Source organism: Balaenoptera borealis (assembly GCF_965194805.1).
Source record: "Balaenoptera borealis genome assembly, chromosome: 2".
NCBI classification, from domain to species: domain Eukaryota; kingdom Metazoa; phylum Chordata; class Mammalia; order Artiodactyla; family Balaenopteridae; genus Balaenoptera; species Balaenoptera borealis.
The window spans coordinates 64,026,172-64,041,456 of record NC_138867.1 but is presented as its reverse complement, the minus strand read 5'-3'; the positions used below and the strand labels follow the sequence as shown (position 1 = coordinate 64,041,456).

Below are 15,285 nucleotides of genomic sequence, written 5' to 3'. Positions count from 1 at the left end.
GAGATTTCCCCTGATCCCTGTGAACTGTCACCCTTGTCCTCCCAGTGGCTGTTGCACCCTGCTTGTGAAGTCAGAATAGTTCCACGGCTTCTGTTTCTTCTGTGTCACGTGAAAATCAGGCAGTTTCCAACCTTCCTCTCCTCTCTAACTTACCCTCTCCCTCTTTCCTCTGGAGAAGCTTATGTGATTGCATCAACCAAATTCTCTAACCTCAGTGGCAGGTGGGTTTGGAGGAGGTGGCCAGGCATGGAGAAGAATGAAGTCGTTTTGAAAAAAATTCACCAGAGCTAGGGTGAAATACTCTTTTTCTTTCCATTTCACAGTTTGGTTACATCTGCCTGAGCACTGACGAATCCTGAGAGAGAATCTCTCCCCTGGTGTTTCTGTTTCTTTTGGCAGGAGTCTAGCTCTGCCTATATCTTAGGTGAGCTCGTTGAAGCTAAGGGGCTTTTCTTTTCTATTCTCAAAGCATTACTGGCTAAAGAGTCTTAGAGCCATTCGGGCACTCTGCTTGTACCCTTGACTCACCAGGACTGCCACGCAGCCTGTCTGACTCTGCCAGCCGCCCTCAAGTGCGGGGTAGGGCCACTGAAACAAGCAACAGGCCCTTTGCTAGACATAGAGCTCCTGGCCTGCAGGGAATAGCATTGGAGCATAGCTCCCTGCACCTAGTAGATGCTCAATAAATAATCACTGAATGGAGTAAAACCAGTTCCTGGTATGGCACCAGGTTTAGAGCGAATGCTCAATAAATGTTCGTTGAAATATGAATAAATTACAGTGTTTCATGGAGGAAGAATTCCAGTCTTCATAGAGCTTGCCTCATTTGAACCTCTGAAAAGGACTCAGGCTGGATAAAATAGGAAAGCATCCAAGCCCTCCAGCCAAGGAGACCAGCACTAGTTTCTGTGGGAACTTAGATGCCCTGACCTCACGGAAGCTTGCAAGAGTGGAGCAGGCCTGGGGTGGTGCAAATCCGGGGGCTTCCTCTGCCCGCTTTGGCATTCTTAGCAGCAGCTCATGCTTTGCTGTGCTAGGTCCCAGCTTCAGCAGCTTGAACAGCCCAGTAATTATCTCCTGATCAAGGGAGGCAGGGATGTGTGTGGAAATCACTTTTTAGTAGCAAATATTTCTTTTGGAAAAGCCCCAGTAAGCTGCCAGCTTTCCCTCAAGTGTTCAAAGCATACCAGAGGACTGACAAGCTGGTTTAATCGTATTAATACAAGAAGTGTCCCCAGCGCAGAGGGAAATATATGATAGTGAAGTGTCAGTTTCAGGGCTGGAGCTCCAGCTGCCACAGGTGAGTGAAAACACTCTCCTTGAGAGCAGAGGAGTCGCACGGGGAGGGGGAAATGCTGCTTCCCAGGTCCCAGGGTGCCTGCACTTTATCCCTCCAAGGCAAGCTCTTTATCTCATCCGGGTAAGTACTTGTTTCACTCTCAGGAGAGCAAACACAACCAAATAAGAATGTAGATGTGTCCTCCTCATGCTTGCAAACAGCCCTCCTCTTTGACCATTCAGGAGAAAAGATCCTGGAGATACCAGTTCATTGAAATCCATCACAGGAACCTCAGGAGACACCCTTAGATCGAGAGGTAGGACCGCAGGTTCATCCTGGCCACAAATTCCCTCTCAGCTATCAATGCAAACAGAAGAGACCAAACGTTTTTAGTTTGGCCTAATGCAGAGCTGGCTACCTGACCACAAATCCCTCCTCGGACACCAACTAGCCGGGTCAGGGAGCTTGGCTTCCACGCCCTCATCTCTGCAAGCGGAGCTCGGGCTACATGATGTCTAAGGCCCCGCGGGAGCTCTAACATTCTTCATTCTGTAGTAATTATTCTAGTGTCTTTTCTCTACACCTTATTCTTTTGGGGGTGTGAGATTGAGATACAGATGCTACCCCCGCATGTGTATTTCCCACAGTCGGATCTCGGCCGCTCTCTCTGTCCATCTGTCCCTACGTAGCTCCCTCTCAAGTCTAACCATCCCCGGGAGCTCCAGCTCAGTCACTTAATCAGTAATGTTGATCAGCTCACAGCGCTAGTGTACAGTACACTGCCGAACAAAACAGTCATGGTCCCTGCCTGTTTCGGATCTTATACTTGTAGAGGGAGACATAGAAACAAAGAAATAGATAACTACAGATTGTAATGTGGGTTACAAAAGACGAACAGGGGTTGACCTCATTTCATTTCAGAGGTCAAAAAAGGCTACTCTGAGGAAGTATTATTTGATCTGAGACCTCAAAAGGGAGTTAACCAGGCAAAGAGTTGTAGGAAAAAAAGAAAGAGTTGTTCCCTTTCTAGGGAGAGGGAAGAGCAGGTGCAAAGACACCTGCAGCAGGGAAGGGCCGTTCGGAGGAACAGAGCTCCGTGTGTCCAAAGAACTGAAAGAAACCAGTGCGGTTGGAACATACTGACAAGGGGAGTGGATAAGACCAGAGGAGGGATGGATTCACTAAGATAATGCTGGCATCCGGCACAAACCCAAACTCTCTGATAATCCAGACATTTCTCATTCGTGTAGAGTACAGGTGAGTATTCCTAATCAGTAGACAGCTCTCTTCCCGGCAGTGTTTCAAGGACCACAGCTCCTTCTATCTTTGGCTCTGACATTTTTCATGAGCGGCCAAGGCAGGCATGCTTGTCTGCATGGAGAGTTGTGCACAAGAGGGTTTTCTGGGCCCAGGCCTGCCTGGGGGTCGTGCTCCCACCCCGTCTGCATTCCACTGGCACAGAGCTAACAAGGAGGCCAGGAAACTGGTGGGACTGTGATCCCCAGAAGGAGGCATAGCAGATCGTGCAGGCCCCGTGGGCCATGTTGCAGGGTTGAGGCTCTCTTCCTGGAGCACCTGCGGTACATCCATCATCACGTCTAAACCTACGTGTCTGCTTGCCTATGTCATACAACGTGTCTAAACCTAATTCATCATCCCCCTCAAAAAGCAACCTCTCCCCTGCGGTGTTTGCTTCTTCTTTCAGTGATGCTGTTCCAGACCTCATAGTCCTTTTTTCCCCGCTCTACCGTCTACAGACTTCCCTTCTGCCTCCCAGGCCTGGACTGTTTCAGTACTCTCCCGGCGAGGCTGTTTGATTGGGTTCTTCCAGCTCTACTATGGAATGCTAATTTACACATCTGCAGTGTGGACTACCCCTTCCCTGTTACTCCTGGCTGCGATGTTTTTGCAGTATCAAGTCATCTGGGAAGCTTAATAATCAGGTCATAGTGAATGTGGAGATGAGTCTTTCTAAAATATGCCTTTCATGCCTGCTCAAAATTATGCTACTGGCTACCAGTTACCTACTGCAAAAAGGTCTAACTTCTATAGTTTGGGGCAACTCAGTCAACCTATCCTTTCCAAACTGTTCTTATCCCAGACCCCCTCCAACCAGCCAGGGTGTCCAACTATTCTCCAAAAAACAAATTATTTTTTTCCAAATGCTCAGTGTTTATTTGATTCTCTCTCTATGCCCTCAGGCAGGACAGACATTTCATAGATACTGAGGTCCTATGACTTGAAGGTCACAAGCCTATGTCAGAGGCAAATGCAATAACCAAGTTAAAGTGCACACACATGAATCACTACCAGTGAGGGCTTTATGAGAATCAGAACTATCCTCCAGAGTCAAACAGACTCGGTGAATTCCCATCTCATACTATTCCCCTCTGCCTGGGACATCCTTTTCCTGCCCACCCATCTCTCCGAATCCTACCAATTATTCAGGGCCAGCGCTCATGCCCAAGTCTCACCTTCTCTGGGAAGCCTTTCTTTACCCCACCAACTAGCAAATAAGCTTTCTGTCTTTGGAGTCCTGTTACACTCCCCAAAGTCCTTTGCACAATGGATTGCAAATACTAGGTGCTTAATTAATGCCTATTTATATTATATCTTACCACTCCTTTGGCATTTATCATGTTTCACCTTTTATTGACATTTATCCTTCCAATTCATTCTAAACTTCTGAAGTAGAGCTACTTTCCTCAATATCTAAAACAGTACCTGGCACATCCTCAAAAAAAGAAATAAGTAATTAATGCTTTTCTATAATTCCTATAACACATAGTTCCTTCAACATAGAAGACGCCCAGAATATTCTTTTTGATTTCTTGTGGTTGTGGTCATTGTTGCTGTTGTTTGAATATATGATCTCTTCTAAAATGTAAAGCCTTAGCCAGTTAAGGGGGAATGCTTCTGGGAATTCCAGCCCCAAAGGGAGATCTTTGGACAAAATATTTGATGGGGAGCCGTGCCTGTCAGTGAGTCCCTAGCCGTCTGTAGGCAGCTTCCTACTTTGTTTCTTCTGCCCATTCAGGAGACCAACTCTGGGTTTGTCATGAAGGGTTCAGTTACAAATATTCCCATTTCCCTATTTACAATACTCCTTTCCCCCAAGAAAGGGGTTGCAGAGAATAGCGGTATTGCCCCGGAGGTCTGTCTTTTAGATTTTCCATGTTATCAAGATTTTTCACGTGAAAAACTGTGCAAGAACCAGAAGACAGCATCAGACCAAAGGACCGTATTTGCAGAATCTCCCTGGCTCTGTGGGGTTTTGATCACCTAAACCATTGCAGGGTGCTATCCTCTAGTTAGATGAGCCCCTGATAGGATAGCTGGCCCCTCCGTTCCATTTCTAAACCTGCCTGCTTCTCAACAGTCTTATTTGAGTCGGATGGGAAATTCAGTACTATCTTGTTTTTTTTTTTCCCCATCTTAATTGGTTTCCCGTATGCAGGCCTCAGAAACAGGGCTTTGCTGTTCACATCCTCCCTTAATGTGACAAGGCTGACACTAATGTCAGGGGAAAGAGAAGAAGTGGGGAATGACATTTAGAATGGAGTCCCTCCTACCTGCTTTGGGCCTCAAAAAGGCAACCTGACTACTAGGAAGAGAACGTCTGTCCAGACAGGGACGGCCACCCCTGAGTCACACTCTGCCCCTTCTGTGAGTCATTTCATGAATTGTGTGAGGTGCCTAACAGCCAGCATTCTTCAGGAAGCACTTTCAGGAATATGGATGTGACAGTTAATACGGGGTTTTCAGGGAGAGGACTGAGGCTTCAGGAATCTCAGGATATCTGTCTGGTGGACTCCGTAATCAAGCTGCCAGATTCAAATCAGCATCTGCAGATTCATGAATCTTTAAGGCAGGTGCTCTCTGGAACCGAACCTTTTCAAGTTGATCTGAAGAGTTATTGGCACCTCTTGACCATTTCATTCTCTCTAACTCAGTTGGAGAGCCAAGACACCATCTTTGCTTACTGTCTCCAATGCGTTTCCAGTCTTCCATGGAAAGGGAGAGTGTGCTCTGAATCCTGGTTCCTGTGAGAACCTGATGGTCTCAAAATATAAAACATCCTTCGTTTCAACTGGGCTGCTGCCAACAACTCGGGTAGTCTAGAAAGAGTTGTCGCAAATGTTTGCTTTTTGACCTTTGGCAAGCAGCACCTAGTGGTCCTCATTTCGGTGATTATAGGGTTTGTGTAACATGCTGGAGTTTGGGCCATGGAATAGCAATGCTGGGAAGGGCTGTCCTCAGAGGAGTGCCAACCAGCTTCAGTTTTCTGCACTGTAATTGTGGCCCCTGCTGCCCCAGTTTGAGCTCCCAGGGTCAGGAGGGGCGGCCTCACTAGATGCCCAGAGCAGCCAGGCCCACCTGACAGCCATCATGGGCTGATCCCATGAGCAGAGCCCCCTTTCCAAATGAAGGATTAAATTAGCATTATTTCATCCTTATCCAAAAATGTGTTCAGAGCCTAGACATGGCCTTCAGTAAGCCATCTTGGGCCGTGAGGCTTTGTGGTTGGGATTTCACTAAATGCCATGTTGGGGGCAGGGGAGTCTTTCCTCTTTCATCCCTAGCCAGGGAACAGACGACTCGGCCTCGTTCATGCTCATCATCTTAATCACAGGCTGAAGATGAATATTTTTGGTTAGTTTCCCTTTTTTTTATATATACACGGTGCCTATTTATAGCTATTTGCTGACAGAGTCTACCAATTACTTGAAAAACTTGTACTTAGAGAGAGACAGACTAAAAATGTGAATTCAGTGGATAGCCATAGTTCTGCATTAGATTAGCCCATTGTGGGGCAGGATCAGAATGGAGACGGTGGCTGGCACGTGAACAATGATGCCAGAACTGGAAATGATTGTCCATTGTCACATTCTTTGGAGGCTGATTAGAGAAAACACACACTCTTCTATGTCTTATCTTTGTTATTACAAGCTCACTGGACCCCTCGTTCATGTTTCTTAGGGGCATTATATGTTCTAAGCCCAGTGAAAGTCCATCTCCACAGCCATCAGTGACATCCTATATGCCAAATTCAGCCTCTCTTCCCTGCTTTCTCATACCTTCCTTCTCTTTGACATGAACTGTTTTCTCCATGGAATATTTCCCCCGGCGTCTGAGGCATTCTTCTAGTCCAACTCCTCCTCAGTCTTTTGGAGGCTCCTTCCCTTTCTGCTTTGCCTTTCAAATGGTGGTTCTCCCCCAGGGTTCCGTCCTCCACCCCTTTCTCTTCTCAGTCTGTATGTTTCTGCCACTTTATCTGCAACAGGAAGATGTGGAGATAAAGCACCAAGCTTGGGAGTCCAAGACTTGGCGGTGCGTATGGGACATTAGAGAGGAGCTGCCTGTAGAAGATCTCCTACGCGCAGCCAGATCTACAGGATCGCCCTGACTCGCGTCCCTCCTCTTCACCCCGGTCACAGGGCTGAAGACGGCAGGATGGCTCATGGGGGCAACTGAGAGGTGGTGGAGCCAGAGAGAGTACTTCAACTGTTGTCCGTGGAGGAGAGGGGAGGAACAAGCTGAACCTGTTTTGATGCTCAAGGCCATAAATAGAGGATGCATGTCAAATGCCCTGTCTCCAAAGGCGGGGTTGGAGTGTGATGGGAAGGGCAACGTGTGAGTGAGGCAAGAAGGCTGGGCTCCAGCTTCGTGGTGCCTGGGCAGGTTGGCCTGGGTTAGAGACATGGGGGATTGGACAGACAGAAGAATGTCTGGGTAACAGATGAGATTGTGGAGTCCAGCATACCCAGGGGAATGTTAAGCATTGACCTTGGGGAAGGAAAACACTTAAGAGATGAACAGAGAAAGAAGAAGCAAGAGGCTGGAAAATGATATCAGGTAGGAATAATAACTAACTCTGATGGAGCAGTTTCTCTGTGCCAGGCACCCTGGTGAGTGCGTTGCACACATTTTCTTATTTAGAGACAGCAAAGAAGGAGGATACCATAGGGAGAAGAAAATTTCAAGAAGACACTCCCCGTCCCTGAATCATCTTTGTCACCTTTTCTTTACTGTCACGTCACCCTGTCCTTTAGGGCCTAGCTCAGGGATCACCACCTTTCTGGATCCTCCCAGGCAGCTAACATCTCCTTTGGAATCACCCAGCACTTTGTGCATTCCACTAGTTTAGAATTTCTGCTGTTTTAACAAAATTCTTTTATTATTACCTGCTGGACTCCGGTTTTTACATGCTGAAGATTTAGTATCTAGCACGTAGAGTGATCAACAAAGAAATATTTGTTTAATAGGCAAATGAGTGATTAATATAAAATAGGATACTTATTCCAGATCCATTTGAACCAAAGTATGAGAAGATCTCTCATCAATCCATTTGCCATATAAATTGCTTAATTTTCTAGGACAGTTGTGACTTGAGGATTCCCTGAATGGTGCTTTTCTCTGGCTTTGGTTTACACCGTTCAATTGACACTCTTGGTTAATGTCAGACATGGACCAACTGTTGAAGTTCCCTGTAACACAGGCACATTCTCTGAATGCTTATTATGCACAATTCAATAATGATTAACATTTGAACTCTGTCTAGGCTGAGCAAGCCACATCAAAGCTCTTTTTTTCACTAGGACTTTTAAAATATCAAATATGGACTGAATGAGTAGGTGTTGGAGAAGCTGACTTTGTAAACCAAAAATCATAAACCTAGATTCATTTGAAATCTGTCATGTGGAGTGCATATATAAAAATTATGAGCATTTTGATTTTTCCCTTGTAGGTAATAAATAACGTCCGTAATATTCCTCTTCACCTTTTTCCGATTAGCTTTATGTCTGGCATATTTTCCCCAACACTCCTGTTTCCTGTTGTAAGGATTTCATCAAGGAGAGATGAGATTCTAAACAAGTCGTGTGGGTGTAACAATAAACTTGCAGCAATCAGGGTTAAGTCCAGAGATAAGAGGCAGGATGAGTTTGGTGAGGAATTTTTCATGGTGGTCAGGCCTCCCTATTTCTCCCTTCTCCGGGTACACACCAGCAGGGCTGCACAGGCCCCGAGGGGTGGAGGTGGCCCTGAAGGGCAGAGGGCACGTGGCCCGCTGTAACCCAGACTCACTAAACAGCGCCACCATCCGCCAGTGCCGCCATGCTCCCCAGGCCCCCAGCCCCTCACCTGCAGCACCTGTGCCCGCGTGGGTGCAGCCAGCAGAGTGCCCTGACAAGATGAGGCGCATTCCGGGTGGTATGGCCATAGACCAACAGAGTGCTCTGGGCCGCTGCCTTTTACCCTGGGGTCTGTGGCGCCCAAGGGGTCCTCTGGGGCCTGCTGACAGTGAAGCCAGGTGGAGACTGGACAGCTCTGCTTTTAGCTCTTTTATATGATGGGCAGCTCCACAGAGTTTGTTTGGAGGGAAGAACTATGTAAGAACATGGCAAGCATAATAGATGCTGCTTGCTGACGATGGTGATTTCACATCGTTGAAGACGGGGCAGTCCATGTTGGCAGGTTGGGCCAGGCAAGAGACCAGGGCTGAGCTGCATGGGGCTCAGGGAGCAGAGTTCAGTACTAAGATGACTACAGGCATCAGGTGATCCCAATGTAGAACCAGAATTGGGAATCCCTGTTCTATTTCACTCTATTTCCACAATTTTGGCCAGACCTCTGGTTTAGCATATAAAATTTAGGTGGTGTCACCACATTTTTTTCATATAAAATTTTTTTTCTTTCTTTCTTTCTTCATTCATTCACTTTGAAACAACTTTATTAAGGTATGATCGACATACAAAAAGCTGTACATATTTAATGTATACAACTTGGGTTTTGAAATAAGTATACATTCATGAAACCAGTACCACAATCTATGCCATAAACATATCCATAACCTCCAAATGTTTCCTCCCACCTCCTTTATTTATTATCATTTTGTGTGTGTGTGTGTATGAGATAAGAATGTTTAAAATAAGATCTACCCTCTTAGCAAATTTGTAAGTACACAACACAGTATTGTTAACTGTATACACCATGCTGTACCGTTGATCTCTAGGACTTGTCTTGCATAAAGGACACTTTGTACCCTTTGACTAATACCTTTGACTAATTTCCCCATCCCCTTCTCCCTATAATTGTCTAATAATACCTTGTTCCAGCTGGTTCAAATCTCTCAGTAATTACAGGGTTGGGTAGTTGATCACACCTTGATTTTGATGGCTATCACTCCAAGGCCACAGGTTCAACTTGACTTGCAATGATTTGTTTTGAGTTGGTCAGTTGGTTTTGTCTGTGTGCCCAGTCCTGTAGCAATTGCTGTGGGAACTCAAGACCTGTAACCAGGATTTTTCTACTTACACTCACCATCGATAGGATCTCATTTCATCCTCACAACCATCCTGGGAGGTAGGCATTATTTTTATCCTCATTTGATCATACTTGGAAACAGGAAGTCAGAGTGGTTAAATGATCTAACAAGATAATAGAAAGAGATTATTCTAAAGGCCACTGAAATGCACAGTGGTTTCTCTGAGTTCCTTTTCAGAACTAGAGAGTAAAGGCAGAGGGAATGCTGCTGCGTTCCTAAAAGCTCTGTGGATCCCAGCTTTCGAGCTGGGAGGGCCGTCCCTATGGTTGTTAGGGGCTTTTTTCTCATCTCTGAAAATTAAGGAAAGAGGGTCAGTAAAGTGTCAGCTCAGAGTGTGGCGGTTCTAACCAATGTTTTTCAGGAACTATTTTTAGAGGAAAAACTTCTGTTTTTAGACCCAGAATGATTTTTAAAAACAAACTCAAGACAACAATGAGCACATTGGCATCTGGATATGTAAGTCCTTACCACACAGTGAGATGGGAGGCAGCCGTGGCCTGAGCTTTCAGGACACGTAAAACCGTGAGCAGACTGGAGATTTGATCCACATGTGCACCCCGCGTGTCTCTCCACAAGTAGCCCGAATGCACTATGATGTGGGCAGAGGTGCAGGCGGTGGGCAGTGGGGCTCGGACTGGCCGGCACAGTAGGGACCTTAGTGATTTGAACTTCACCTTGAATTCGGGGTCCCTTGAACTTCTATTGGATTGAAGAAATCCAATCAAATGTTGAGTGTAAATAAAACTTTAGTGTAATAAACTCTACGAGACACGTTTGACTCACATAACAAACTGACAAACAAGCTACTTTCAAGAACTTTTAAGCACGAAAGTTGAAGGTAGTTGTTGCTAATTAAACTTAAATCCAACCTGTTCACTAAAAATATACCTGAAAGGATTGCATTTTAGAAAACACCTTGATAACCAAATACCTGGAAAAGCTGGGGATTTTCCCCAGTAGCCCAAGTGATTAAGTTTGCGGTAAGTATATATGCACTGTCATCAAAGTATAAAGATGGCGTCACGATAGCATGAAGAATCAAATGGGTCATTAGAGGTAGAATGAAATTTTAAACTGATCTTTGTGAATTATAAAACAAACAAAGCAAAAACAAATGGAGCTCAGTGGGAATGAATGACAGGCCATACAACAGGGCAGAAAAGGAACTAAACCCTCAAAGTGACAAATTAATGCTTCCACTATAAATGCTTTTCTCCCCAATCCTGTTCAAACTCTGGAAGAACATGAATGGGGCAACAAATAGGTCCTCTCCAAACCCAGACCAGAGAAATGATTTGTTTTGTTTTATTTTTTTGCTTTTTTCTGGTGTAATAATGAATTCTATCTACTTTCCTCTTCTTTGTAAAGTCTTGAGTAGAACAGTATATAAAAGAAAAAACCTATTTTAAACTGATAATAGCTAGCTTTCAGTGACCTTTATTGCCGGACATTATTCCCTATTTCATAGAGCTACTGTGGGAATTAATGAGTTAATTAATGAGTTACTATACATAGAACACTTAACACAGTGTTTCATGTTTTTCAGCATGTAGTAAGTGCTTATAAGTATTAGCTGTTATTATCTTTAATGTTGATAGTGTTGACAACATACCACATACTATGCTAAGCACTTGTATATGCCTTATCTCACTTGTTGTTGTTCTACTAATTTTGTTGATAATAAACTGAGGCATAGGAGGTTAAGAAAGTTGCCCAAGATTGCACAACTGGAAATAATAACATTTATTGTGCACCTACTATGTGCTAGACATACTGCTAATAAACATTTTCGATGCGTCATCACATTTAGGCCACACAACTAGTCTGTGAAATAAATTAGATTATCCTGGTTTTACAAATGAGGAGACACCTAAGGTCACACAGCCAGTGAGTGACAGAGCAGAGATTCGAACCCAAGCAATCTGGTTCCCAAAGTATGTGCTCTGTACTGCTATGCACCGTGGCCTTCTGGGAGAGGGATATAAGGGGCTCACTTCAATCCCCCAGCCCTTTCCTTTTGCCCTCATTACCATTCCCAGCAATGCTTTCCTTTGGGGGTCACAACATTACCTCTTCATAGGCCCTGCTCTCCAGCCACAACCAGTCCATTCTACTCGGACGTTACAGAGAGGGAGAGACCCAGACGATCCCGCTCAGCCCTGCACTGATGCTGGAGACTCCTCGCCCCCCCCCCCGCCCAATTTTCTCTAAACCATGGAAACATTATTTTCTATGAGCTTTCCTCTTCTTATTTGCAAGTCAGCTAACGTGACTTAACATTTTATTTAAGCCTTGTATAGTTAAAAATCTCAAAGGTTATACACCAAAATGTTAACAGCAGCTAATAAATTTACAGGTAATTTTAATTTTCCTGTTCATACATTGTGTTTTCCAACTTATATAACAGTAAACATATAAATTACATAGAAAAAATAATGTATTTTATAAAATACAATCATAGACTATATCAGAGGGTAGTTTCCCAAGAGTCAGGAGGATCCGTTGTATAGCCAAGAGGGCAAGATTGCCTTTCATGAACACCAGACCACCAGAAGTGTCCCAGGCATCCCTCAGTCCCTTCCCAATTAGTGTCTCTCATATTATCTCAGCCGCAGACCCTTTTATCAAAAGTGTAGAGAAGTACAATATATGTAGCAAATATATATTACAGATTCTTCCTTAAGGGTTAAACTGCGCTGATTGAAATGGAGATGGGACCCTGGATCCTCACCCATTAACCCACCATCCCATCTAAAGGCAACTCCCAAGGTGTGTCTGGAAGCCCTTCTGGCTTTGGAAAACACAGTTCTCCACTGAAACTGATGGTCCACCTCATTCTGGAAACTTGAACTCCTTTAGATTTCCAGAGTTTGCTCAGATAAGGAGCTCTATACGTTTACTATATATTATGTAAGATAGTGATTTTCTTCATCTGCCCTAAATTTTTCTGCTGATCTCCTCTTTACATCCAAAATCAATACACATGACTAATCCATTTTATAACTGAGTATATTTGTCTGACCGGAAAGCTTTATTATCTATCTCAGAGGTGGCTTTCAGCTCGGAAGGAAAAGAGAAAGATGCGTTTGTTTATGCTTCTGTCTGAACTCCCTCGTTTCTGCCCAGAGGTTAACAAATTCTATGCCCTTTTCTCATCCATCAAGATGATGGATGGAATGTTTGGTACTTTTGAATCACAGTCCGAAACCTTCTGCTCTCTTGACTTCTGTGATGTCCTTTTGAACCGGTTTTCTTCCTCATGTTATTTTCTTCTCCTCTGCCTCCTTTGCTGACAGTTTTCCTTTGGCACTAGTCTCTGTCTCTGGGCTTCCGCTTTCCTCTTGCTTCACTCTACAGACAGCTAATCCATTTCCAGGGTTCCATGATCACTGTATTGTGGATAGTGCTTGAATCAGTGTGTGCCCTCAGTCTCTCCTATAGAGTCCAGTGTTTTAGCTCCATGGGTAGTGGATCTCTCTCTCTTGAGTTCATATTAATTCTTCACAGTCAGCATGCCTAACTCCAGGGTCATATAATCACCACTATTTCCTGCCCTAACGTCTCTGTTCTGCCAATATCAACAATATTCTCTCAATCACCAAACTTGAAACCTTGGAATTTTATCTTTTATAACCTTTAGTCACCAGAAATCTTAGGTTTTACCTTCAAAACTTCCCTTCGATGTGTCTTTGCTCATCACTTCATGTCATAGAATTTAAGAACACAATGCTCTCTTATCACATAGTTGTTAATAAATATTTTCTAAATCTGGATCTAGTCCAACTATGTCAGTAAAATTCTGAAAGTCGTTAACATTCTAAGAAACCTCTGCTTCCTGTCTTTTGTCTCAACAGTGTATCTAATACACTGTCAATTTAATAATGAAAACACAAATTTAATAATTCTAAACACAAATTCTCTTATGTGTATAGATACAAAATATCCTCAACAAAATACTAGCAAATGGAATTTATATAAAGAGGATTATACACTATGACCAAGTTAGTTTATCCCAGGAATGTAAGGTTAATTTAACACCTAAAATCAATTAATGTAATGCACCATATCAGTAGAATAAAGGACAAAAAATATTTAGTAATCGCAATAGATGCAGAAGAAGCTTTTGACAAAATGTCATACTTCTTCTGGATAAAAACACTCAAACTAAGAATAAAAGGGGACTTACTCAATTTGATAAAGGGCATCTACAATAAACCTACAGCTAGCATCATACTGAATGGGGAAAGACTGAATGCTTTACCCTAAGATCAGGAATAAGACAAGGATGTCTGCTTTCATTATTTGTTTCAGCATTATATTGGGGATTCTAACAGGGCAATTAGGTAAGAAAAAGAAATAAAAGATATCCAAATTGACATGGAAGAGGTAATACTACCCATATTTGTAGATGACATGAGCTTGTATATAAAAAATCCCAAGGAGTCAGGTAAAAAACTATTAGAACTAATAAACAAGTTCCACAAGGTTGCACAATACAAGATCAATGTACAACAATCAGCTGTATTTCTGTGCAATGAACATGAAACATGAAATTAAGAAAATAGTCCCATTTGCAATAGCATTGAAAAGAATAAAATACTTAGGAATAAATTTAAGAAAAGAAGTACAAAAGCTGTATTCTGAAAACTATAAAACACTGCTCAAAGAACTTAAAGAAGACCTAAATAAATGGAAAGATATCCCATGCTCATGGACCAGCAGACTTAATACCATTAAGATGGCAATACTCCCCAAATTGATTTATGGGTTTAATACACTTCCTCACAAAATCCCAGCTGGCTCTTTGCAGATATTGATAAACCGATCCTCAAATTCATAAGAAAATTCAAGGGACTCAGAATAACCAAAGTAATCTTGGAGGAAAAAAACAAAACATTGAAGGACTCATACTTTCTGATTTCAAAACTTACTACACAAATTACAGTAATCAAGGTACTGGCTTAAGAATGTAGACATATAGATCAGTGGAATAGAATTGAGAGTCCAGAAATAAACTCTTACATTTATGGTCAACTGATTTTCAACAAGAATGTCAAGAGAATTAAATAGGGTAAGAATAGTCTCTTCAACAAATGGTGCTGGGGCAACTGGATATCCACATGCAAAAGAATGAAGTTGAACCCCTACCTCTCACCACATATAAATATAATTCAAAATGAATCAAAGATCTAAACGTAAGTGCTAAAACTACAGACTCTTAAAAGAGAACATAGATGTAAATCTTCATGACCTTGGGTGAAGCAATGGTTTCTCAGATATCACACCAAAGCATAAGCAGTACAATAGAAATTAGATAAACTGGAATTCATTAATATTTAAAACTTTCGTGTTTCAAAGGACACTGTCAAGAAAGTGAAAAGACAGTCCACAAAATGGGAGAAGATATTTGCATCTGATAAGGGACTTGTATCTGAAACATATAAAGAACTCTTACAACTAAATAATAAAAAGACAAATAACCTAAATTAAAATGGGCAAAGGATCTGAATATGTATTTCCCCAAAGAGGATATACAGATGGCCAATAAACACATGAAAAGATGCTCAGCTTCATTAGTCATCAGGGAGATGCAAATCCAAACCATAATGAGATATCACTTCACACCCAATAGGCTATAATCAAAAGACAGGCAATAATAAGTGTTGACAAGTATATGGAC

At 43.0% G+C, this 15,285-nt stretch overlaps 1 protein-coding gene across 1 annotated transcript in view; it reads left to right on the top strand.

Annotated features, from left to right (window-relative positions):
- Positions 1–15,285, top strand: part of ARSB (arylsulfatase B) — a 177,373-nt gene that overhangs the window by 149,122 nt on the left and 12,966 nt on the right. The window lies entirely within an intron of this gene.